The 25736-nt window shown below is 41.6% G+C and overlaps 2 protein-coding genes across 9 annotated transcripts in view; one reads left to right on the top strand and one right to left on the bottom strand.

Moving 5' to 3' along the window:
• LOC145521035 (uncharacterized) overlaps window positions 1–25736 on the bottom strand; it is a 520776-nt gene that overhangs the window by 6388 nt on the left and 488652 nt on the right. Inside the window, exons 7-8 of the mRNA XM_081528702.1 lie at window positions 3638–3761; window positions 2109–2202 (exon numbers count right to left, since the gene is read on the bottom strand). The gene's annotated coding sequence lies outside the window, so the exon portion shown is untranslated. The remainder of the gene's footprint in view (window positions 1–2108; window positions 2203–3637; window positions 3762–25736) is intronic.
• GRM7 (glutamate metabotropic receptor 7) overlaps window positions 1–25736 on the top strand; it is an 896695-nt gene that overhangs the window by 777266 nt on the left and 93693 nt on the right. The gene's annotated exons all lie outside the window — the stretch shown is intronic.

Here is a 25736-nt window from a genome sequence, read left to right as displayed (position 1 = left end):
TAAAGAATCCACCTGTAATGCAGGAGACCTGGCTTCAGTCCCTGGCAACCCAATCTAGAATTCTTGCCTGGAGAAACCCACGGACAGAGGAGCCTGGCAGGCTACCGTCCATGGGGTTGCAGAGAGTCAGACACGACAGAGCACATAACATACACACACAGATGGATGCAAACAGCAATCTTAATAGATTTTGTTTTACAATGTTAGCCATGAGGCAGGTATGATAATTCAAAACTCACTAGTTTATAAAAGAACAATTAGATACAAATTCTGGATTTGGCAGATGGTAAAGCCTTTTCACTAATCAAAGATTTTATAGTAGGCCTAGGTTTCAAATAGCTGTTCTTTTACTATTATTTCTTGAGTTTTTTTTTTTTTTTTTTCTTTAAGAATCATCTTCCTTCCTAGAGAAGACCAGGTAAAATATCTGCATCTCAGAAGGCACAGAGAAAGGATGTAACGTCCCCTGAGAAGGCCTTGTTTGCTAAGTCCAGATCTTTTACAATTTCTGCAGGCCTTCTTCCATGGCTAGGGGAGGTTTGGGGATTGGTAAGGAGAATGGGTGGCCCTTGAATTGCTTTTAGAACTGCATTTCTGTTGTTATAAAGACTTAAGACAAGGACAGTTGTTTTTAAAATTCCTCATAGACTGGGGTTGCAGCCTGAATGACATCCCAGGCTGACCCACCCACCCAACTACATTATCTCCAAATTGCCTCTTAGTATCCTGGAGAAGACCTTCCACTAAGATGGAAAAACAAAACAAACAAGCAAAGAAAAAAAAAAAAAAACACTTGTATTCTAGACTTAGAGCTGCTTGTTTCTGGAATGATTTCTTTCCCTCTAGGTACTTAGGTTCATTTTGGCTTAGGGGAGAGGGCCAAAAAAGCATTTTCCTCTGACTCTGGGGGGGTGTGTGTGTGTATATGTTTAGTCACTCAGTCGTGTCCGACTCTCTGTGACCCCATGGACTGCAGCCCGCCAGGCTCCTCTGTCCATGGGGATTCTCCAGGCAAGAATACTAGCTCTGATACCAGCTTCCAATTTGGGCAACTTCTAGCCAAAGAAGCTGCTTAAAAAAAGAAACCTTTCAAATATGTTTGTCAGGTTTCAGCTGGGACAAACAGTAAGTATCCCTGGCAGTACTGAACCAACCCCGAGCACAGGAGAGGTGTCCCCCAAAAGGGTGCAGAAGACACTACCCTCCCAAGATCTAGTGCTGTGTGCTAAGTCACTTCAGTCGTGTCTGACTCTGCGACCCCATAGACTGTAGCCTCCCAAGTTCCTCTGTCCATGGGCTTCCCCAGGCAAGAATACTGGAGTGGGTTGCCATTCCCTTCTCCAGGGGATCTTCCTGACCCAGGGATCGAACTCATGTCTCTTACGTCTCCTGCATTGCCAGGTGGGTTCTTTACCACTAGCGCCACCTGGGAAGCTCACCAGGGTCCAGAACTTTGGTTTCAGAGCCACTCCCATAGATAACCAAAGGAAAGCAAGACTGAGTTCCCCCGAGGGCTGGCAATGATGAGTAGGCCCCGACCAAAAATGGAGCACGATCCGTATTTGTCTGATCTTACTTTCCAGGCCTTCAACCTGACAGTTGCCAAGTTCTCAGGACAGGAAATGAGACAAATGTGAGGGAAGATTTGTATCCAACTGTTCTTTTATAAACTAATGAATTTTACAGTATCACACCTACCTCATGGCTAAAATTGTACAACAAAATCTAAGATCTTGGTTTGCATCTGTGTGTTTGTGTATACAGATGTGATAACCAAGATTGAGAGAGAAAGGGACAAGGTGAAATTTCTCCCTCCTCCCTCACATGGCCACTGCACACATTCAGGAGAGAGGACTCTGGTAAGGATGCTCAGCTTCTGTCAGTTTTCCTAGGTCCCTATATGCAGCTCCTGATGACTGAGGTTTAAAGCACAGAGCGTAGCCCCAAAATCTACCAGAATTTTACAAGATTGTCCACTAATTTTAGTTTTACATTAGCTGTTTAAAGGTGCAATTGGTAGTTTACTTGAGAATCCCTCAGAGTCCCATCACCCCTGGAAGGGACCCTCCTTCCAGGGTTGATGTGGGAATGTCTATGCAGTCACTTACTTGGAGGACTTTGGTTTCAGTCTTGTAGCCTCTTCAGAGTGGAAAGTCACTTCAGGTGGAAGATGGGCGGATTGTGAGGGCCCAGGTGAGGAGCCTAGAGAGGAGAGCAGGAGCCATGTTAGTCTTACAGTCCTTTGTTCTAGGCACCTATTGTGTCTTTGATTTCTCACTAGTCCTCTGGAGACCTCTGCAAGACAAGTAAAACAAGTATCCTGCCTGGCTTGGGAGTCTTTGCTTTCAAGAGCACTTGCATGAAGGGTGGTGTTGACCCGGAACATTCATCAACATGGCCACTGTAATTCTAGGTTGTGTCAGGAATATTTTACCATCTTTGTAGACAGTCACAACTTCCAGGAGCTCAGTTCTCAGACATAAAATAATAAGCCTTTGTGCCCAAAGGGGGTGCACTCAATTATTTGAAATGTGTGGATCTCACTTCTTTGCCTAAGCCTGGGTTCTACTAGAGCCAAATAAATACGCAATTAATGCTGCTGTGTTGGGGATTGTAAAGGGTATGATGTTTTAAATGTTCATCAACAGAGGAAAGGATAAAGAAGATGTGGTACATGTATACAATGGAGTATTAGTCATAAAGAGAACAAAATTAGATCACTCGTAGAGATATGGATGGACCTAGATTCTGTCATAGAGTGAAGCAAGTCAGCAAGAGAAAAACAAATCTTGTATATTAACACATATATGTGGAATGTAGAAAACGATGTATATGTGGGCTTCCCTAGTGACTCAGATGGTAACGAATCTGCCTGCAATGTGGGAGACTCAGGTTCGATCCCTGCGTCAGGAAGGTTTCCTGGAGAAGGGCATGGCAACTCACTCCAGGATTCTTGCCTGGAGAATCCCATGGACAGAGGAGCCTGGTGGGCTACAGTCCATGGAGTCGCACACAACTTAGCGACTAACACACACACTCCTGCATCGCAGGTGGAGTCTTTACCGTCTGAGCCACCAGGAAAGCCAGAAAACACTATCGACTATCTTATTTGAAAAAGAGAAATGAGAGACAGACATAGAGAATGAGTGTGTGGACACCAAGAGGGGAAGGCAGCTGGGATAAATCAAGTGTACCTGGTCGCATGAAAGTCTTTTTGAAGTTACGGTGACGTATCATCACTCTCATTCTGTGAACAACTGAGCCTGGGATGGGAGTCAGAGTTGGGTGGCAAGCACGCTAATGGCTTTTTAGTGCTCAATCCATGCCCACTGGTTTTGCAGGATTCCCATTAGCAGTAGGACTGTTATCCCATTCCTGCATGTACATATTAACAAAATCTAGTAGTAGCTGAGGAAATGCAAGTGTGGATGCCAGCATCACCAGTGAGGTGGTCTTGGGGACTGGCCAAGAGAAGGCCTGAGGTGTGCACCCACAGCGGCCCCCAAGTGTAACCAGGAACTGAGGTGAACTGTGGACTGACAAGGGCTGAGGACTAGCAGTCTGCGGCCGCCTGTCCAGGCCGACCCAGGACTGGAAAGCTGGTTACGTAAGGAGCTCAGACCTGAGCAGAACTCACACAGTGCACTTGGGGATGATGAGAAGCCGGTGAAGTTCAAGGGTTCGTGGGGACAGACGTCTGTGTCTCCCATTGTCCTCAGAGCCATTGGTAGTCTCCTTCAGATTGAACCACTGCCATCAAACTGTAAACAAACAAAATTAAGTAGGTAAACTTTACAGATCTTCTTGCCTTTATTTGATAATTCATGAATCAGGCAGCATCTAGTCTAGAAGATAAAAGGATCTCCAAGGAGCTGTAGAAAATGAAAGACTTCTGAAGGCAGAAAGGAGCAAGAACAAAGATGTTATATAGGCAGAAGAGCAGGCCGGCTATTGCGAGGTTGCTCTCCTCTACGGGATGGCAGGGGTCTGTCTGGCAGCTGCCCTAACTAGTGCTGGTCCAGAGATGCCCAATTTTCTGGTATAAGATTCTGTTTCAGGGCTAAAACTAACACAGTTAAGTGTGGAGCTTAATGGGACTGTTTTTGTTTTTTTTAAACAACTTCTTACATGTGAATATTGTATTTCCTACATATTTCTCAAATTCATCTGCTCCATTGACCACCATCTTTCCCTTCCTCAACCTGGACTTAATCATGGAAGTTTGCATATAACACATTTTAAACTTTTTTTTAAAGAGACTACATAGTAAGTAAGAAAGCCTTACTATGAGCAAGAAAACCCTGAAGCGGAGCAATCTGGCTTCTTACTATCATGTATAGCATTGATACCCGGTCTTGAGTTTTACAGAATGAACCTAATTACACCCACACATAGAAAAGGGGATTATACTTTGACAGAAACAGAATCAAAACCAACCAGTGTCTTGACTGATCCCCCAGGGAAGGTAGAACCAAGCAGTCATCCATCCACAAATCTGGACTGATGGCTACTCTGAAGGGGATACTTGCCAGATGCTGGGGTAAGATGGGCATCGATGTCTAGAATGGCCCAGACCAGTGCAAAAGTGCAGGGGGCACACATGTACATATAATGATCACCAGGATTCAATGTGAATTTGAGTATAAAAGTACTGCCAGCCTTTCCTGATGAGGACATGGTGCTACTGATGGCATATACAAATACAGCACTTACTGTGTGCCTAAGAATATTCATAAGTATGCTGTTATTAATTTAATACTCATAAGAACCTGACGGAGTAGGTTTCATTTTATAGAAGAGGGAACTGATGACTTCGAAAGATTTAGTCATGTGTCCAAAGCTACATAGTGAACCAGGACTGGAAATTAAGAAGTTTCTTTCAGAGTCAGTATCTTAATATCATAACCATTATAATACACTGCTGCAGAGATAAACCCACATACCTTTGGTCACCTAATCTATGACAAAGGAGGCAAGAACATACAATGGAGAAAAGACAGTCTCTTCAATAAGTGGTGCAGGGGACACTGAACAGCTCCTTGTAAGAGAGTGAAAGCAGAACAGTCCCTAACACCACACACAGAACAAACTCCAAACAGAGAAAAGACCTAATGCAAGGGCAGACACTATAAAACTCAGAGGAAAGTACAGGCAGAACACTTTAACATCAGTCGCAGCAGGATATTTCTTGACCTACCTCCTAATAAAAATCAAAACAAAACTAAACAAAAGAGACCTAATTAAACTTAAAAGTTTCTGCACAGCCAAGGAAACCATAAACAAGATGGAAAGACAACCCTCAGGATTAATCTCCAAAACATACAAATAGCTCATGTAGCTCAATATCCAAAACACAAAGAACCCAATCAGAAAATGGGCAGAAGACGTAAATAGACACTTCTCCAAAGAAGACATGCAGATGGCCAACACATGAAAAGATGCTGAACATCACTAAATACTAGAGAAATGCAAATCAAAACTACAATGAGACATCAATCACCTCACTCCAGTCAGAAGGACCATCATTTAAAAAATCTACAGACAATAAATAGTTGAGACGGTTTGTGGAGAAAAGGGAACCCTCATACCCTGTTGGTGGGAATGTAAATGGATACAGCCACTATGGAGTGCAGTATGGAGTTTCCTTTAAAAAACTAAAAATAGAACTACCATATGCCCAGAAATCCCACTACTAGTTCCTTTAAAAAACTAAAAACTACCATATGCCCAGAAATCCCACTACTAGTTACATACTCTTAGAAAACCATAATTCAAATAGACACACCCCAACACCTATCACAGAACTACTTAAATACAATAGCCAGGACATGGAAATAACCTAAATGTCCATCTACAGATGAGTAAATACAGAAGATATGGTACAATATACAGTGGAATAGTACTCAGCCATAAAAAGAAATGGAATTGGGTCATTTGTAGGGATGTGGATGGACCTAGAGTCTGTCATACAGAGTGAAAAAGTCAGAAAAACTAATATCATATGTTAATGCATATATGTGGAATCTAGGAAAATGGTACAGATGATCTTATTTGCAGAAAGGAAGAGAGACAGAGACATAGAGAACAAATGTATGGACACCAAGGGCGGGGAGAGTAGGGGTGGGATGGACTAGGGGACTGGGATTGATACATATACACAACTGATACTGTGTACAAAACAGAATCTACTGTATCCCTCAGGGAAATCTGTGCTCTGTGGCAACCTAGATGGGAAGGAAATCCCAAGAGGGTATATATGTATACATACAAGCTGATTCACTTTGCTGTACAGCAGAAACTAACACAACATTGCAAAGCAACTATATTCCAATAAAATTAATTTAAAATTAGATAACTAACAAGGACCTCCTGTATAGCACAGGGAACTCTATTAAGTAACCTATATGAGAAGAGAATCTGAAAGAGACTGAATATATAAATAGATGCATGTATATCTGATTCACTTTGCGATAAGACCTGAAACTAACATAACATTTTTAATCAACTATACTCAAGTACAAATTAAGTACATATATATCTATATCTATATCTGTATCTATCTATCTATATCTGCAAATTAGGAAAATGGGTGAGAGAGAGAGACAAACTGGGCCTGAAGAGCAGTCAGGCTAGCAGTTGGGGGAGGGAAGGACAGACCAGCATTGCCGGCACCTTGGATACTGAAGCCCCTTCAGATTCTCCACTACCCAGTTTCTGAAAGCAAGACAGAACTCGTTCCCTTCTGTCTGCTAAGCACAACAGCCCATTAGAAAATGCTAACAAAAAATTCCAAAATGATGCTTTATGAGCTCTTCTCTGCAAGGCATTGCTCTTTCTTTCTTTCTATATATCCCCATGGTTTGCCAACAAGATTCTTTCGGGCTGACCTTTTCTTTTTTTTTTTTTGTCTCTTCCTTCATTACAGCTCATTCTCACCAACTCAATTACACCTCAATAAATAGGGCTGTTTCTTAATTAACTACATCCTCCTCCTTGACCTTGGGGTATATGTGTAACAATAGATATTGCCAGCTGCCTAAGAAAAAATATCCCAGTTCATCTTATGCTTCCTTTTCATTCACAAAGATGCTGCTGTTAATTTAGTGTTCAAAAAGCCTTGTAAACTTCATTTCATCTGGAATAAAATCATATATCGGAAACGCCAACACTGTGTTTAGCATATATGTATCAAACTCAGAGGTCCATTTCCCTTTGCGTGTAGAGTGACATTTGCATGACTTGGTCACTAATGTAATACTGATCTTAAGAAAATGTTAGGTTTCAGCTCAGAACTGTTCAACCTGATTCTACACCAGGTGGTTTATCAAAACTTTTCTTTCACCAACAACTGTTTATAATCTACTAAATTGTCATATATCAACTTATTCTTCCCTAGGTCAGTTGGGAACCTGCATCCTCAACAACAGCAAAGAATATATTGACAGTCCAGCCTTTTATCTATTGCAGAGTGAAAGAATATGCTATTAAAACATACTGTCAGATTTTCATGAAGGGTGAGAATTGTTGGGATCTGATGTTGTACTTCCCCCTTACCCCCAGAATCTGTCATCTGGCAAGATAACTGGTAAATTGTCCAGGCTTTTGAATATACTAGCCACAAAAATCAATATAGACAATCTCTTGAAGAGCATAACATACTTCACTTATGATATGGGTAGGTGGGATTCCCAGGTGGCTCAGTGGTAAAAAATCTGCCTGCCAATGCAGGAGATGCAGGGACGTGGGTTCCATGCCTGGGTTGGGAAGATCCCCTGGAGAAGGAAATGGCAACCTGCTCCAGTATTCTTGCCTGGAGGAGCCTGGTGGGCTACAGTCCACAGGGTTGCAAAGAGCTGGACACGAGTGAGCAACTAAGCATGCAAGCATGAAGATGGAGATTTTCTCTAAATGACTTGTCCAGTATGGTAGCCATAGATTCAAATGCCTATTGAGCACTTAGAATGGGATTGGTGGAATAAATACTGAATTTTTAAGCTTGAACAGCACATCTGTGTAGTGGCTACCATATAGGACAGCCCAGCTATAGATAGTTTCTTGGAATAAAAGTGAAAGGAAGAAGCCAGGAATTTGTAAATCCTAGAACAACTGGCAACAAGTAATGGGGCTTGGAAATCCTGAGGAATGACTTCAGCAGATATACACAGATTCAATCTCTGAAATTACTAAAGAAAACTTTGGCTGGAGTCAGGCAGAACTTACTTGAGAGATGTTAGGCACTGTGTCTGCTCCATCAAGAACTTTGAGGCATGGAGCTGTCACACTTCAATGAAATGGCATCTTCTGTCATTAGCGTTTAAGATGAGATTCCTTATTTCTCAGCTGAAAGCTATAGACTTTCTTGCTGCCTTTTGATGGAGCATCTTGAGAAGATAATTACTCAGGTCCTGGTTGGGAGTTGTTCATGCTGATCTAAGGCCCAGAAGAATCCTCTGCCTAACACTGTCCTGATCCAAGGCCAGTGGTGCTACAGAGGTGTATGAGCTAATTCACTCTGCCACCCAAGTACATCTGACAGCTTTATCATTCTGAATATACACTACACTGTCGCAACCAGAAAATTGTAACTATAGGCTGTTCATCTTGATGCATGTTTAACTTGTGCTTGAAACGCCCTTCCTTATCGGGTCCACTTGGCTAATTGCTATCCATCCTTCAGTATTTCACTTGGGCCTCACTTATTTAGTATCATCTTTTCTTGCCCCACTCCCCAGTTCCTAGACTTTCAGACCATGATGAGACGGCACTGATGCCGGGGTTACTTTTTTCATCACTGTACTTCGGCTACATGAAGCCAAGGTCTCTGTCATATTTATCTTTGTTTTCCTTATAGCCCAATGGTGCTTGGGCACAGTAAACACACTCTAAATGTATGGCAAATTAACACACGTTTACTCTAGAAGTTATGTAAACAATTGCTTGAGAAAAATGCCATGAGAAATAGTAGAACAATTTCAAGGGTCAGGTCTCAGTCAAGATGATAAGTAGACATCTGCTTCTCTATATATGAAAGTCATCCACTGGAAAGATAGACCATGCAGGTTTTTATAAATGTTCTTCAGGAGCTTTGGCTTTAAAAAATATGCAGTAGACCCTTGGCATTCAGGGTAGATTCTGGATGCCTTTTATTATTATTATTATTAATTTACTTTAATTGGAGGCTAATTACAATATTGTAGTGGTTTTTGCCATACATTGACATGAATCAGCCATGGGTGTACATGTGTCCCCCACCCTGAACCCCCCTCCCACCTCTCTCCCCGTCCCATCCCTCAGGGTCGTCCCAGTGCACCGGCCCTGAGCGCCCTGTTTCATGCATCAAACTTGGACTGGTGATCTATTTCACATATGGTAATATACACGTTTCAATGCTGTTCTCTCAAATCATCCCACCCTCGCCTTAGAATCCCCTCATCACAGTCTCTCAAATCATCCCACCCTCGCCTTAGAATCCCCTAATCACAGGTGTCCATTCAGTATAGAATATTCCCCCACACAGTAGGTGTGTGTAGATGATGAGAATGCAGATTCATGGTGAGATGAGTGCTAGATAATCAGCTAAGCTCATGCATTACGTGGTCGACCAGCTCATCATGTATAAACATCTTAGTGCCCGAGATTCCCCATCGCACTGTGGAAAAACACTAGGCTCCATGGCAATTAGCAGATTTGTCAGGGTTTCTGGCAAATCATGAAAATATTAAGCATTCTGTCGCCTAAAACCAATGTTTTCTAGAAGATACAATAATTTCCTCAAAGAGCATACTCTGAAATGCTCCTTTGCCTTGATATGGAAAAGTGAAAGTGAAGTCGCTCAGTCGTGTCAGACTCTTTGCGACCTCATGGACTGTAGCCTACCAGGTTCCACCGTCCACGGGATTTTCCAGGCAAGAATACTGGAGTGGGTTGCCATTTCCTTCTCCAGGAGATCTTCCCAACCCAGGGATTGAACCCGGGTCTCTCGCATTGTAGGCAGACGCTTTACCGTCTGAGCCACCAGGGAAGTCCCTTGATATGGAAACAACCTTTAAGTTGGTGGTCACAGCACAATATTCCAGATGAATTGAGGCACACCAAATTTTTGATCCCTTGTTTTTCAAATAGCTACTGCAAAAGAATGGTTAGCAGAAATCCATGTGTAAAGGGGCTACAGAGATTATGAATAAAGTATCTGCAGCCCCCCCCCAAATACAACAAGAAGACCTAATCTCCTAAAAGAGATGTCTTAGATAGTGTCTTGATAGGATATCCCTTAAAAAAATGATCATACTCCACCAGCCATTTAGTCAAGGAATGTCTGGTTTCTTTTGTTGAGTTGCTGTCCCCAAGAATAGCAATACTAAAGTGCCAGGCACCACAAGCTATTTAAAAAAATCAATCCAAAAACAGCACGATACACATTGGTTTCAAGTACACAGGGAACATTCTCTAGGATATATCACATGCTAGGCCAAAATAAGCCTTAACAACTTAAAATGACAGAAATTATATTAAACATTTTTTCTAACCACACTATTATGAAAGTAAAATTCAATTACAGAAAGAAAAAATGAAAAGAGAACAAATATGAAAAGACTATAAACAATGTGCTACTAAAAACCCAGTGGGTCACTGAAGCAATCAATAAGGAAGTCAGAAAATACCTCCAGAAAAATGGAAATACAACAGTCTAAAATCTATGGGGTGGAGCAAAGCAGTTCTGAGAGGAAAGTTGATAGCATTAGAGCCCTTCTTCAAGAAACAGAAAGAATCTTAAACAATTTAACTTACCACCTAAAGGAATTTGAAAAAGAAGAGCATAAAAGTCCCAGTGTCAGCAGAAGGAAATAATAGGACAGATCAAAGAAACCAAGAGCCGGTATTGTGAAAAGATAACTAGATGTGATAAAACATAGCCAGGCTCACCAAGAAGAAAAGAGAGAGGCTCCAAAAGACAACTTTAGAAATGAAAGGAGAGAAGTAACTGATACCACAGAGTTACAAAAAATTTTAAGAGAATACTAATTATAGTTATACGCCAAACAACCTAGAAGACAGCCAACAAACTGGACAACCTAGAAGAAAGGGACAGATTTCTAGAAATATAGCACCTGCTGAGACTGAAGTAGCACTAGACAATTGGGACATACCAACCACTAGTAACAAACTTGAATTTGGTGTACACACACACACACACACACACACACACACACACACCTCCCAGCAAATAAAAGTATAGGAGTGGATAGCTTCACAGGGTAATTCGACTAAACATATGAAAAAGAAATGAACACCTATCCTTCTCAAACCAATCCAGAAATTTAAATAGGCTAGAATACTTCCAGATTCATTCTATGAGGCCACCATTACACTGATACCAAAACCACACAAACATGCTACCAAAAAAATTACAGACCAAATCTCTGATGAGTACATATGCAAAAGTCCTAAATATTAGCAAACTAAATTCAATAATTTATGTATTACATAAGAGAGTCATATATCTGAATCAGTTGGGATGTATTCCAGGGGTGCAGGGTGTTTCAAAATCAAATTGTTCAAATCAATCAATGTGCAATACACCACATTAACAGAAGTATAAAAAACCACATTATCATCTCAATAGACTCAGTGAAAGCATGTGACAAAATTCAACATCCATTCATGATAAAAACTCTTATTAAAATTGATATAGAGGGTACATGCCAATGTAAAAGCCATTTATGACAGACCCACAGCTAACATCATATTCAACAGTGAAAAAGGTGAATGCCTTTCCTTTAAACTCAGAATTAAGTCAAGGATGTACATTTTTGCCACTTCTATTTAACATCATATTGAGAGTCCTAGACCCAGCAATCAGACAAGAAAAGAAGGTGACATATTATACATAGAAAATCCTAAAGTTTCCAGTAGCAGACTATCAGAACTAATAAATGAATTTAGCAAATGAGCAAGATACGTGATTACTATACAGAACTTTGTTGCTTTTCTATACACTAATAATAAACTATGAGAACAAGAAAGTAAAAATAAAATTCAATTTAAAATCACATCATAATAAAATACCAGGAATAAACTTAACCAAGCAGGGGGAAAGACCTATACTCTGAAAACTATGTTAACACTGATAAAGGAAATTGAAAATGATAGAAAGAAATGGAAAGTTAAATCATACTCTTGGATTAGAAGAATATTGTTAACGATGGACACACAATGCAAAGTTATCTAGATATTTAATGTGATCCCTAGCAAAACACCCAAGACATTTCCCACAGATCTAGAACAAATAATCCTAAAATTATATGGAACTCCAAATACCCCCAATTGCCTAAAACATTATTGAGAAAAAAAGAACAAAGCTGGAGGTATGACCCTCCCAGATTTCAAATTATGCAACAATACTATAGTAATCAAAACAACCATACTGACACACAAAAAAGCATAGTCTAGAAATAAGCCCACACACTTATGGTCAATTAATCTAAAACAAAGGAGGCGGGACTATACAGTGGAGAAAAAACAGTCTCTCCAGTAATTAAGTGGTGTTGAAAAAGCTGGACAGTTCCATACAGAACAACCAGACGAGCATTTCCTCACATCATCTACAAAAATAAGCTCAAAATCTATTAAAGACCTAAATGAAAGATCTGAAACCATGAAACTCGTGGAACAAAACATAGGCAGACCACTCTTTTGACAAATTGTACCAATACATTTTGGATGTCTCCTAAGGCCAAAGAAATAAAAGGAAAAATAAAGAAATGGACCTAATTAAACTTAAAACTTTTTGCACAGCAAAGAAAAACCATTCAAAACATGAAAAGACAGCCTACAGAATGGGAGAAAATGTTTGCAAACGGCATGTCCAACAAGAGGTTAATATCCAAAATATATAAACAGCTCATATATCTGTTAATATCAAAAAAACTCAAAAATAATGATTTAAAAACTGTTGTTTAAAATGGGCAGATGATGTGAAAAGACACTTTTCAAAAGTAGACACACAGATGAATAGCAGGCACATGGAAAGATGCTCGGCATCACGAATTGCTAGAGAAATGCAAACAAACAAACCAAAACAACGAGCCATGAGATATCACCTCACATCTGTCAGAATGGCCATCATCAAAAACTTTAACAAATGTGGGCAAAAATGTGGGTTGGGAAAAGGGAACCTCTGTACAAACTTAGTGGGGATGTAAATTGGTGCAGCCACTATAGAAGACAGTATGGAGTTCCTCAAAAACTAAACATACAGCTACCATATGTTCCAGCAACTCCACTCGCGGGTATATATCTGGAAATAAAACACTAATTCAAGAAGATTCATGCACCCCAAAGTTCATAGCCTCTTGATGAAGGTAAGAGAGGAGAGTGAAAAAGCTGGCTTAAAACTCAATATTATAAAAACTAAGATCATAGCATCCAGTCCCTGCCTTCAGGGCAAACAGAAATGGAAAAGTGGAAGTAGTGACAGATTTTCTTTTCTTGGGCTCCAAAATCACTTCAGATGGTGACTGCAGCCGTGAAATTAAAAGACACTTGCTCCTTGGAATAGAAGTTATAACAAACACAAATAGCATATTAAAAAGCAGAGACATTGCTTTGCCAGCAAAGGTCTGTGTAGTCAAAGCTATGGATTGTCCAGTAGTCATGTATGGATATGAGAGTTGGACCCTAAAGAAGGCTGCGCATCAAATAATTGATGCTTTCAAACTGTAGTGTTGGGGAAGACTCTTGAGAGTCCCTTGGGAAGCAAGGAGATCAAACCAGTCAATCCTAAAGGAAATCAGCCCTGAATATTCATTGGAAGGACTAATGCTAAAGCTGGAGCTCCAATAGTTATGGCCACCTGGTGTGAAGAGCTGACTCACTGGAAAAGACTCTGATGCTGGGAAAGATTGAGGGCAGGGGGAGAAGGGGACGACAGAGGATGAGATGGCTGGATGGCATCACCAACTCAATGGACATGAGTTTGGTCAAACTCCAGGAAATAGTGAAGGGCAGGGAGGCCCGGCATGTTGTAGTCCTTAGGGTCACAAAGAATCAGACATGACTTAGTGACTGAACAACGCCATCAGATGTTTATAGCAGCATTATATATGATAGTCAATACATGGAAGCAACCCAGATGTCCATCAGCAGATTAATGGATAAAGAAGATGTGGTATACGTACACAAAAATGAACTTACAATGCATTAACACTTAAATGTAAGGATGGATACTGTAATGCTTAGAGGAAAACACAGGCTGAACATTCTCTGACATAAATTGCAACAATGTTTTTGGATCCACCTCCTCCAGTAATTAAAAGTAAAAATAAACAAACAAAATCTAATTAAACTTAAAAGCTTTTGCATAGCAAAGGAAACCATAAATGATATGAAAAGACCACCCACAGAATGAGACAAAATATTTTTAAATGATGCAACTGACAAAGGATTAATCTCTAGAATATACAATCAGTGCATGCAGCTCAATATCAAAAACAACCAACCAACCCAGTCAGAAATTAGGCAGAAGATCTAAATAGACATTTCTCCAGAGAAGACATACAGATGGCCAAGAAGCACATGAAAAGATGTTCAACCTCACTAATTACTAGAGAAATGCAAATAGAAACTACAATGAGGTATCATTTCACACTGGTCAGAATGGCCATCATCAAAAAGACAACCCAAAGGGATAGGGTGGGGCAGGAGGTGGGAGGGGGTTTCAGGATGGGGGCGGGACACATGTATACCTGTGGCTGATTCATTTTTGTATGGCAAAAACCATCACAATATTGTACAGTAATTATCCTCCAATTAAAATAATTTTTTAAATAGTCTACAAACAATGAATGCTAGAGAGGATGTGGAGAAAAAGGAACCCTCTTGCACTGTTGGTAAGAATGTAAATTGACACAGCTGCTATGGAAAACAGCATGGAGGGTCCTTAAAAAACTAGAAATAAAACTACCATGTGACCCAGCAATCCCAGGACTGTGCATATACCCTGAGAAAACCGTAATTCAACAAGACCCAGTGTTCATTGCAGCACTATTACAATAAAGCTAGGATGGAAGCAACTTAGATGTCCACCAACAGATGACTAAAGAAGTTGTGGTACATATATACAATGGGATTATTATTCAGCCATAAAAAGAAACAAATTTGAATTGGTTCTAGTGAGGTGGATGAAGCTACAGCCTGTTATACAGAGTGAAGTAAATCAGAAAAACAAGTATTAATGCATGAAGTGAAGTAAAAGTCGCTCAGTTGTGTCCAACTCTTTGTGACCCCATGGACTATACAGTCCATGGAATCCTCCAGGCCAGAGTACTGGAGTGGGAAGCCTTTCCCTTCTCCAGGGGGTCTTCCCAATCCAGAGATCGAACCCAGATCTGCCGCATAGCAGGCAGATTCTTTACCAGCTGAGCCACCAGGGAAGCCCAAGAATACTGGAGTGGGTAGCCTATCCCTTCTCCAGTGTATCTTCCCAACCAAGGAATCAAACCGGGGTCTCCTGCATTGCAGGTGGATTCTTTACTAGCTCAGCTCCCAGGGAAGCCCCATAGATCACTACACTTTAATAAAAAAGCAAATTAGTTAGACATGATGCTGCTCTGAAATCCCAAAGAAATCCAACAAAGACAGAACTCAGTTCACAGAAACTGCCTCTGGCGTGGCTTTGTCTTGGCTTTTCAAACATGACTAGAAGTCAGTTGACATAAATACACTAAGGGGGTGGGGGCACCCTCAGTGCCCACCTGCTGAGGTGACAGGTTGGCCAGCCTGAGCGGCAGTGTGGCCCTGTCACTGTGGCATGTGAACCTGCTGTCCAAGTGACAGCAAACAACTACTACAAAACCGGCAGTGACGCTCAAAGGCACAGACCGACAGGCTGAGTTTCTGAGGGGCTTCTCCCCTGGGCACTGCTCTCAGGGCAGTCTGTATTCACAGAACCTGGTCTGACAATTCTGACATCAGCTTCATCAGACTTGTAAAGCTGTGTCTGCCCCTGACAGCGCTGCAGTCAGTGTACAGGTACTGCATGTCCCCCTGAGCAAAGCCCGGCGACTTCTCCCGGGCAAATCTCAAAGAACTCAACCACAGTATAAGAAGCCAAGAGAAAGAAACGCCCACCCCCAAAAGTGTATCCGATTATGAGTTCAACAGTTACCCACTTCTCTCTCACTCATTTCCACACTTCACTCCACTAGGGCCCTTTCGGTGGAAGGTGAGGTGACGTTCCAGATTCACAAATTTCATCTTGGCAAAAGACTAACCTGCCTTGTTGTCCTGGGAACCCACTCAGTGATAGAGGAAGTAGAGGCACCACAAAATACAAGGGCTTGGTCATGATGAAACAGGATAGCACCTATTCGATCTTCTTCCATGATTTGGGGTTTATAGTGCATTTTGACACTAATTCATTCAGATGATACTCAAAATAACTCTTTAAGGTAGACATTGTTATCTCTGTCACAAGAGGAAGCTAAAGCCCAGATGGAAAGATTTGCCTAAGATCACAACTTGACGATGATAAAGATCGGTGGCCTCGATTCTTGAGGTTCCTCCCACACAACCCCCCTCAGAATGGTGAGGCTTTCCAGGAAGTGAAGCCCTTTTTTTTTCCTGGTGAAGGATGAACCTGGTGTTTGGGTGTCTCAAGTTTTTGAGATTGTCACGCCATTATCACTGAGTTGGGACTGGTTTCATCATCAAGGTGGAGGCCCGTTTCAGGGGATGATCTTTGAAGGAACATTCATGTCACCCAGAAGAGTTTAAAAGCTGAGTCCTCAGGATATCAGAAGGAACACAGCACAAAAAGACAATGTTGAAACAACAGATGCAACTATATTTGCTTCTTAGATCAGTTGTATCCAAGGGCTCAATCAAGGAATTTAAGTGCAAAGAATTCCAGGGAACTAGAGAGCAAAATGTGGCACCCCACTCCAGTCCTCTTGCCTGGAAAATCCCATGGACGGAGGAGCCTGGTGGGCTACAGTCCATGGGGTCGCTAAGAGTCAGACACGACTGAGCGACTTCACTTTCACTTTTCCCTTTCATGCACTGGAGAAGGAAATGGCAACCCACTCCAGTATTCTTGCCTGGAGAATCCTAGGGATGGCGAAGCCTGGTGGGCTGCCGTCTATGGGGTCGCACAGAGTCGGACATGACTGAAGCGACTTAGCAGCAGCAGCAGAGAGCAAAGTAAGTGGCAGAATCTCCCAGGAGCCTCTGGTCTGAGCTGCTCAACTTTGCTGGCTACTGACCATGTATTCAAAACATGCTTACTAACACTGAAGCACACAGTGGAAAGCTGCTCAGAGAGTCCATCTTAGAAGTTCTATTCATAAGAAAAAAAAACAACCTGTAACTATGAATAGTGACTGATGTCAATTAGGCTTACTGTGGTGAGCCTTTCACGGGGCACACAACTGTCCAGTCACTATGCTGAACACCTGAAACTAACAATATTCAATGAGAATTATCCGTCTATTTTTTTATGTAATTATTCACCTGCCCTGGCTTTTCTCTCACTTAAGATGCCCAACGGTTCCTCTCTGACCTCTTTTTCTTCCTGTGTTACTCATTTGCTGATGTCTCCTACCAGCGACTTGTAAAATCTTTGACCTGTCTCCCTTCCCCCCCACAACCAGACAACTCAGAGACAGCCCCTAAGCCAGCATATTACACTTGCTCCTTCTCTCCATGCAGTTAGCTCTCATTAAACAGGTGCAGCGTCAACCTTTGCTTATTCAGAAACCCTAGCAGCCTCTTCACTCATTTTTATCAACCACCTCACCCTCCTCCCAGCCGTGGGACACTCTGGGCCCTGACTCATCATGCCCAAGCATGGACAGAGTCACATCTCTCTGCTGCTTGCATAGAGGTAATGGCACTCTGCTGACCTGACAGACAGCTCCCACAGCTCTACTGCAAATATTACTTTAACAACCGCCCTGTGCTCACAAGACTCACTGAACTGCTGGGCCTTCCATGGACACTCCCTGCAGTGGTTCTCTGCGTCATCCCATGGAAGGGATCTTATTAAACGCTACTCCTTTTCAAGGCCCATCTCAGTGTCACTGCCTCCTAAGTCTTTGCAAGTTTACTACTTCTCCTGTCTTTAAACTGCTATAGTGCTGTTTTTAAACAAATGATTATACACACATAAACACACATATACACAAACACCAAAGTGAAATACACAAGTTTTAAGTGTACTTGGGATGAATTTTCACATATGCCAAAGCCTTTGACTGTGTGGATCACAATAAACTGTGGAAAATTCTTAAAGATATAGGAATACCAGAACATCTGACCTAACTCTTGAGAAACCTGTATGCAGGTCAGGAAGCAACAGTTAGAACTGGACATGGAACAACAAACTGGCTCCAAATAGGGAAAGGAATATGTCAAGGCTGTATATTGTCACCCTGCTTATTTAACTTATATGCAGAGTACATCATGAGAAACGCTGGGCTGGAGAAAGCTCAAGCTGGAATCAAGATTGCCGGGAGAAATATCAATAACCTCAGATATGCTGATGACACCATTCTATGGCAGAAAGCGAAGAAGAACTAAAGAGCCTCTTGATGAAAGTGAAACAAAAGAATAAAAGTTGGCTTAAAGCTCAACATTCAGAAAACTAAGATCATGGCATCTGGTCCCATCACTTCATGGGAAATAGATGGAAAAACAGTGCAAATAGTGACAGACTTTATTTTGGGGGGCTCCAAAATCACTGCAGATGGTGACTTCAGCCATGAAATTAAAAGACACTTGCTCCTTGGAAGAAAAGTTATGTCCAACCTAGACAGCATATTAAAAAGCAGAGACACTACTTTGGCAACAAAGGTCCATCTAGCCAAAGCTATGGTTTTCCCAGTAGTCACGTATGGATGTGAGAGTTGGACTATAAAGAAAGTTGAGCACTGAAGAATTGATGCTTTTGAACTGTGGTGTTGGAGAAGACTTTCAAGAGTCCCTTAGACTGCAAGGAGATCCAACCAGTCCATCCTAAAGGAAATCAGTCCTGAATATTCATTGGAAGGACTGATGCTGAAGCTGAAACTCCAATACTTGGGCCACCTGATGTGAAAAACTGACTCTCTGGAAAAGACCCTGATGCTGGGAAAGATTGAAGGTGGGAGAAGAAGGGGATGACAGAGGATGAGATAGTTGGATGGCAACACCGACTCAATGGACATGAGCTTGAGTAAACTCTAGGAGTTGGTGATGGACAGGGAAGCCTGGCGTGCTGCAGTCCATGGGGTCACAAAGAGTCAGACACAACTGAGCAATTGCACTGAACTGAACTGAACTTCACATATGTGGACACTCATTCACATCAAGATAAGAGATTTTTAGAACCAAGAAAATTTCCTTTGTCTCTTTGCAGTTATTTTGCAGTTTCACTGTGTTAGTCACTCAGTTGTGTCCAATGCTTTGTGACCCCATGGACTGTAGGCCATAGGCCACCAGACTCCTCTGTCCATGCAATTCTTTTGTTAAGAATACTCAGGTGGGTAGCCATTCCCTTCTCCAGGGGGATCTCCCCAATCCAACGATCGAATCCATGTCTCCTGCACTGCAGGCAGATTCTTTACCATCTGAGCCACCAGGGAAGCCCTCTTTCTAGTTAGCACCCTATCTAAATAACTAGTATTCTGACTTACATATTCATTCTGCATATTTTTGAACCTACAAATGCAATTATACCATATGTACTCTTTGATGTCTAATCTTTTAACCCCCTAGAATTTTTTTTTTTTTTTTTTTTGAGATTTCATCTTGTCATTGTTTATGTATCTGGATCTGAACTCCAAGGGCACCTTGCTGCCACATCGTCTAGGAAACCCTTACTTTCCTTCATCTTTTTTGTCCCACTGTTAACAAATTACCCCTTACAGGCAGTGTTTTCAACCAGTTTATCTTTTGTCTCCCACAATACCCCACACACTGGGATCTGAGGTATATTGGATGCCCAATACATATTTCTTGAATGAAACTGAGTAAATGATCAATTCCTTTCTTGCGTTGCTGGATGATTTCAGCAGAAAAGATCCCATCTAAGCAGGATGGCATGTCCTATTGTGAAACGATAAACCACTGGACAGCTGTTTTATAGAGATGATGGGTTTCTTAGGCCTGATGTGAAGAGGGAGCCAGAGCAATATCTGAAGCACTTCATCACATTCGGTGAGAACTGAGAGCAAAGCCTCAACACCTCATGCAATGAAATTCTGTGTTTTGACATGACCATATGCCTGGTTACCATGCCCTGGATTCTGTGGATATTGCATGCTAAGTTGCTTCAGTTGTGTCTGACTCAGTGACCCCATGGGCTGTAGCCCACCAGGCTCCTCTGTCCCTGGTGTTTTCCAGGCAAGAATACTGGAGTGGGTTGCCATTTCCTTTTCCAGGGGATCTTCCCAGCCCAGGGATCAAACCCAGGACTCCCACATTGTAGGCAGATTCTTGACTGTCTGAGCCATCAGGGAAGTTCTACATTACAATCACAAATTTGAAACTAAAATGTCCAAAATTCTCCTTATTCTCAAATAGTAGAATATGATGAAGTTTAAGAATTTAAAGTCTGAATGCCACTCAAGCAAATATTTAGAAGGGAAATATATTCTGTTTGCCCTTTTAGTCTATGTAGACAGTGAATCTAAAGGGAGGCAGAGGTATTATTTATAGCAATAGCTAGAGCTTGGGACTTCAAGCTACTCAAGTCTTAGGAGGGAGTGGCAATGTAATGGGACAAAGAAAACAAGAGAACTTTTGCAAAGGCTTAAAAGCCTTCTGCAGTGATGCCATCTGCTTTTATGGACAAAGGGCATATTACTCGGTCTCCAAGCTGAAGTCAGGGCTCCATAATGCACTGTTAAGACCTCTGCCTCTCCAGTAGAGCATGAGAATGGCTACCACGAGATCCCTCAGCTACTGACAGCTCCTCTGTCCATTCATAAACCACCTTAGACTCAGGAAGGAATCAATTATAGAGCAAATGTTCAAGAATAAATTCTTAGAGGCTCTGGAGAGAAGGACGTTACCTCTGGGCCATTTGGGTGATTATTATGAAGACTGTGGTTGAGTCTAAACTGAGTAATTTACTCGGTTAATTATTCACCAGTTTAGTCAGTGAAAAGCTAAGTTTCCAACAGTGGCTGTTTGCAAATGAAGCAGTATATCCAGTTCTTCTAAATCCATTTCTTCCTGCTTCCTCCTCAAACTCTGAGGCCAGAATTTATCACTTCTCTGGTGTTACTTTTTGACCCTTAATGACTACACTGAAAAGTCATCCTGAGTTTGCCTGTGAGACCAAATTATCTATTGGAATTAAAAGGAAAAAGACATAGAAGAGAAAGGTGAGCTGAGAGTATTATCAAAGAGTTCAAATATATCCTGGTTTGAGCCCAAGATTGTATCATAAACGAAAGAAACAGATATAGAATAAAACCATGAAATAGAAGCTCATGTGGGTGAATGTCATCTGATCTTGCTATTGTGAAGGCCTTTCTGAAGCAGTAGTACTCAACTCTGATGTCACAGTAGAATCACCCAGGGAGCTTTTGAAAGCCTTGATGCCTTTGTAGGACACCAGACTAATCAAATCAGGGTACTGGTGGGTAGAGAAAAGGGGGAAACTCAAGCATCAGTAGTTTTCGAGGCTTTCCAGGTGATTCCCAAGTGTAATCAAAGTTGAGGATCACTGTTCACGGTTCTCAGCATAATCAGAACAGTACAGAAAATAATAACAACTTGACTACATAAAAGCAAGATTTTTATAAACAGTACAAAAACCGGGGAAATACTGACAACACATATAAAAGACAAAGTGTTAATGTCCTTACTGCATAAAGAGTCAGCAGAAGACAACATTTTTTGCATTTTTTAAAAATTGTATTTGTGCCCACACTCTAGCACTTCCCCACTATGTTTATTTTAAATCAAGATGGAGGGAAATGTCATTAAAAACACCAACATTTTCCAACAGGCCATCGTGTATATATCCCAAATACTTTATATTCCCTACTTCCTAGCTGGTTTGCATCTGAAGATCCTTATGATATAAACCCATAAACCAAAACAGACACATCTTGGTTCATACCCTCCATCACCATTTTGAGATGTAACAGACGTAACAGTTTGTAAGCTGAAGTTGTACAATATGACGACTTGATTTAAGTACATACATGGAAATGACAACCCACAAGAAGGTTCATTGGGACTGTTAACACGAAATCTTACTCAGGGCTTTTCAGACATCCATGTGCATGGAAGTAACCTGGGGATCTTGTTGAGTGTAGCTTTGAGCCTGAGAAACTATATTATGAGCAAACACCTTGAAAGTACTGATACACTTAGTCCTGGGACCACATTTTGAGTATCTAGTACTTAGTTATCTTTGAAAATTTTACAGAGTGCTAGAGTTCATGTATACCTTTCGTTTCTCTAAGGATTTCAAATAAATAGGGGCAGTGGACATACAAGCTAACCTGGGCTTCCTAGGTAGCTCACTGGTAAAGAACTTGCCTGCCAGTGCAGGAGACATAAGTATGAGATGTGGGTTCGATCCTGCATCAGGAAGATTCCCTGGAGGAGGGCATGGCAACCAGTATTTTTGCCCAGGAAATCCCATGGGCAGAGGAGCCTGGCAGGCTACAGTCCATGGGGCTGCAAAGAGACACGATGGAGCAACTGAGCACAGCCATACAACCTGACTTAGGTCCGTGCGTCTTTATACTCCCAGAGACTAAGGCGAGCGTTACAGTTCTGGTGGTTTAACGTCATCAAAACAAACAACCCAATCAAAAACTGGGCAGAAGACCTAAATATACATTTCTCCAAAGAAGATATACAGACGGCCAAGAGGCACACGAAAAGATGTTCAACATCGCTAATTATTAGACAAATGCAAATCAGAACTACAATGAGGTGTCACCTCACACCAGTCAGAATGGCCATCATCTAAAAATCTACAAATGATAAAGGCTGGAGAGGGTGATGAAAGAATGGAACCCTCTTCCTCTGTTGGAGGGAATGTAAATTGATGCAGCCATTATGAAGAAGACTTTGGAGGTTCTTTGAAAAGCCACAAATAGAGCTACCATATGACTGACTCTTCAATCCCACTCCTGTGCTTATATCCAGAGGAAAACATGGTTCAAAAGGACACACACACCTCGGTGTTCATAGCAGCACTGTTACAGCTAAGTCACGGAGGCAACCTAAATGTCCATTGACAGACGAACGCATAAAGAAGATGTGATACATATATATAATGGCATATTACTTAGCCGTTTGCAGCAACATGGATGGATCTAGACATTGTCCTACTGAGTGAAGTCAGTCAAAGGAGGAGATATATTGTACGATGTCCCTAACATGCAGAATCTAAAAAGAAATGACACAAATGAACTTATTTACAAAGCAGAAACAGACTCATAGACTTAGCGGATGAACTTAATGGTTGCCAAGGGAGAAGGATGGGGGAAGGGATATTTAGGGACTCTGGGATTGACGTGTACGCACTGCTATATTAAAAATGGGTAATCAACAAGGTCCTACTATATAGAACAGGGAACTCTGCTCAATGTTACGTGCCAGCCTGGATGGGAGGGGAGTTTGGGGGAGAATGGATATGTGTTTACCTATGGCTGGGTCCCTTTGCTGTTCACCTGAAACTATCACAACATTGTTAATCGGTTATGTAAAGCGAAGTGAAAGTCGTTTAGTTGTGTCTGACTCTTTGCGATCCCACGGACTATACAGTCCATGGAATTCTCTAGGCCAGAATACTGGAATGGGTACCCTTTCCCTTCTCCAGGGGATCTTCCCAACTGAGGGATAGAACCCAGGTCTCCTGCATCGCAGGCGGATTCTTTACTAGCTAAGTTGAAAGCCCAGGAATACTGGAGTGGGTAGCCTATCCCTTCTCCAGCAGATCTTCCTGACCCAGGAATTAAACCGGAGTCTCCTGCATTGCAGGCAGATTCTTTACCAACTGAGCTATCAGGAAGTCCAATCAGCTATACTCCAATACAAAATAAAAAATTAAAAAAAATAAATGTTGGATGAATAAATAAACAGGGTATTTTTCACAGTACCCAAGTGGCATAGAAAACATAATGATCATCAACCCATTTCACAGATAGTGAATGAAGCTAGGGTCCCCAAAATGTTACACCACCCAGAGTCAGAAAGCCGAGTGCTTTCTGTGTGCCTGAGACTTGAGGGTTCAATGCCAGAGAGGCAGACTAGTTTAATCAAAGGACCAAGGGGACCCTAGGTCTCCTTAGACAGGGCTCTGGGCATTTTCAAACAGTCTAGTGTTTGAGTCACATGGCAACCTGGGTGATTGTTCAAAACACAGATTTTCAGACCCCATACCTAGAATTCTAAGATTCCAGGTCATTCTGAGATCTACTCCATAGAACCAGAAGTAGAGATGGACTTGGTACCAGAGTTCTGATTTCAATTTTCACTTCTACCATTAATCGGCCATTTGATCTTAAGTAAACTTGTTATCCTTCTGGAGAACTGGTTACAAACTCTAGTGGTCACAGGAACCAGGCACAGAGCTTAAGAAAGCAGGGTGGTGGTGGGCAACAGGGTACAGTGGGGCTGTGATAAGCTAGCACACATGTGTCCTGCTTAGAAGAGGTCACCCTTACCTAGCTCCAGAGAAGTGGTGGCCTGGCCTTGAATTTCTTAAGAGAGATTGGAAATCCAGAGCTTTACATGAAAATGAGACTTTTAAATGTTTGCAATTCATTCACAACTCTTCAACATGCTGCATGCTGCTCTCTGGGTCACGATCTGTCCGCTAGCTACCAGGTTATGAACTTTCTCTTAAAGCTTTGCTCTTTTGTCTATCTTTTTAACTGTCAAACAAGGCTAATAACACCATGAAGGATTGTGTGGCAGGGGTCAGATAATGTGAGTGGGAAGCACTTTATACAGCATAAAGCATAAAAGTAAGAAGCTATTAATATCAGTATCATCACGATCATCAGTGCACCCCCATGTCTAAGTGTTTTACACATTGAGGAGGAAAGAGGGCGATTTCTTTTTCGAGACCATCTACCCATTGAGAACAGGTGCTGTATATCCCTTCCCTTATCGGCTTCTTCCTGTGTAAGGAAGTCACAGGATAGTCATCTAATGGGCAGTGCCATTCCTTGGTCTCGAATCTTGATTCAGAATCTGGCCTTGGAGAGAAATTTTCCATACACACACACACACACACACACACACATATATATATATAAATACATATATACGCGGCCCTCATCATGGCTGTAAGTACAGTTAAGTATATGTCATGACTGAGCTAGCAACAGAAGACAAGAAAGAATGAAGATACAGCTATAGACATGCATGAACATGTTTCCATGACTACAGATCCACCAATACTACAATCTGCAGAAATGGTCTTTATAGCACAGACTCAATCCCTTCCTTATCTCCTGGTCGCCATTTGATATATACTCTGTCAAAGAGTAACATGATTTTTCTTTATTCTTTTTGTCAAGCTAGCTAAATAATTCAATTGCCTTCCAGACTTGTTCCCAGAATATTAACAGACATGGAAACTGAGAAACGTTCTTTACTCCTAAGTCTTTATCCCTCCCGATGCTGAACGATCTAAAATGACACTTCACCACACACTTTCTGAAAGGACAGTCACTAGAATGCCAGCAGGAGACGGTGACAGTGTGAACCATTTATCATCA

This window comes from Giraffa tippelskirchi, chromosome 9, assembly GCF_054371585.1.
Source record: "Giraffa tippelskirchi isolate mGirTip1 chromosome 9, T2T-mGirTip1v1.2.pri, whole genome shotgun sequence".
Classification (NCBI taxonomy): domain Eukaryota; kingdom Metazoa; phylum Chordata; class Mammalia; order Artiodactyla; family Giraffidae; genus Giraffa; species Giraffa tippelskirchi.
This window is presented reverse-complemented; position numbering and strand designations above follow the sequence as displayed.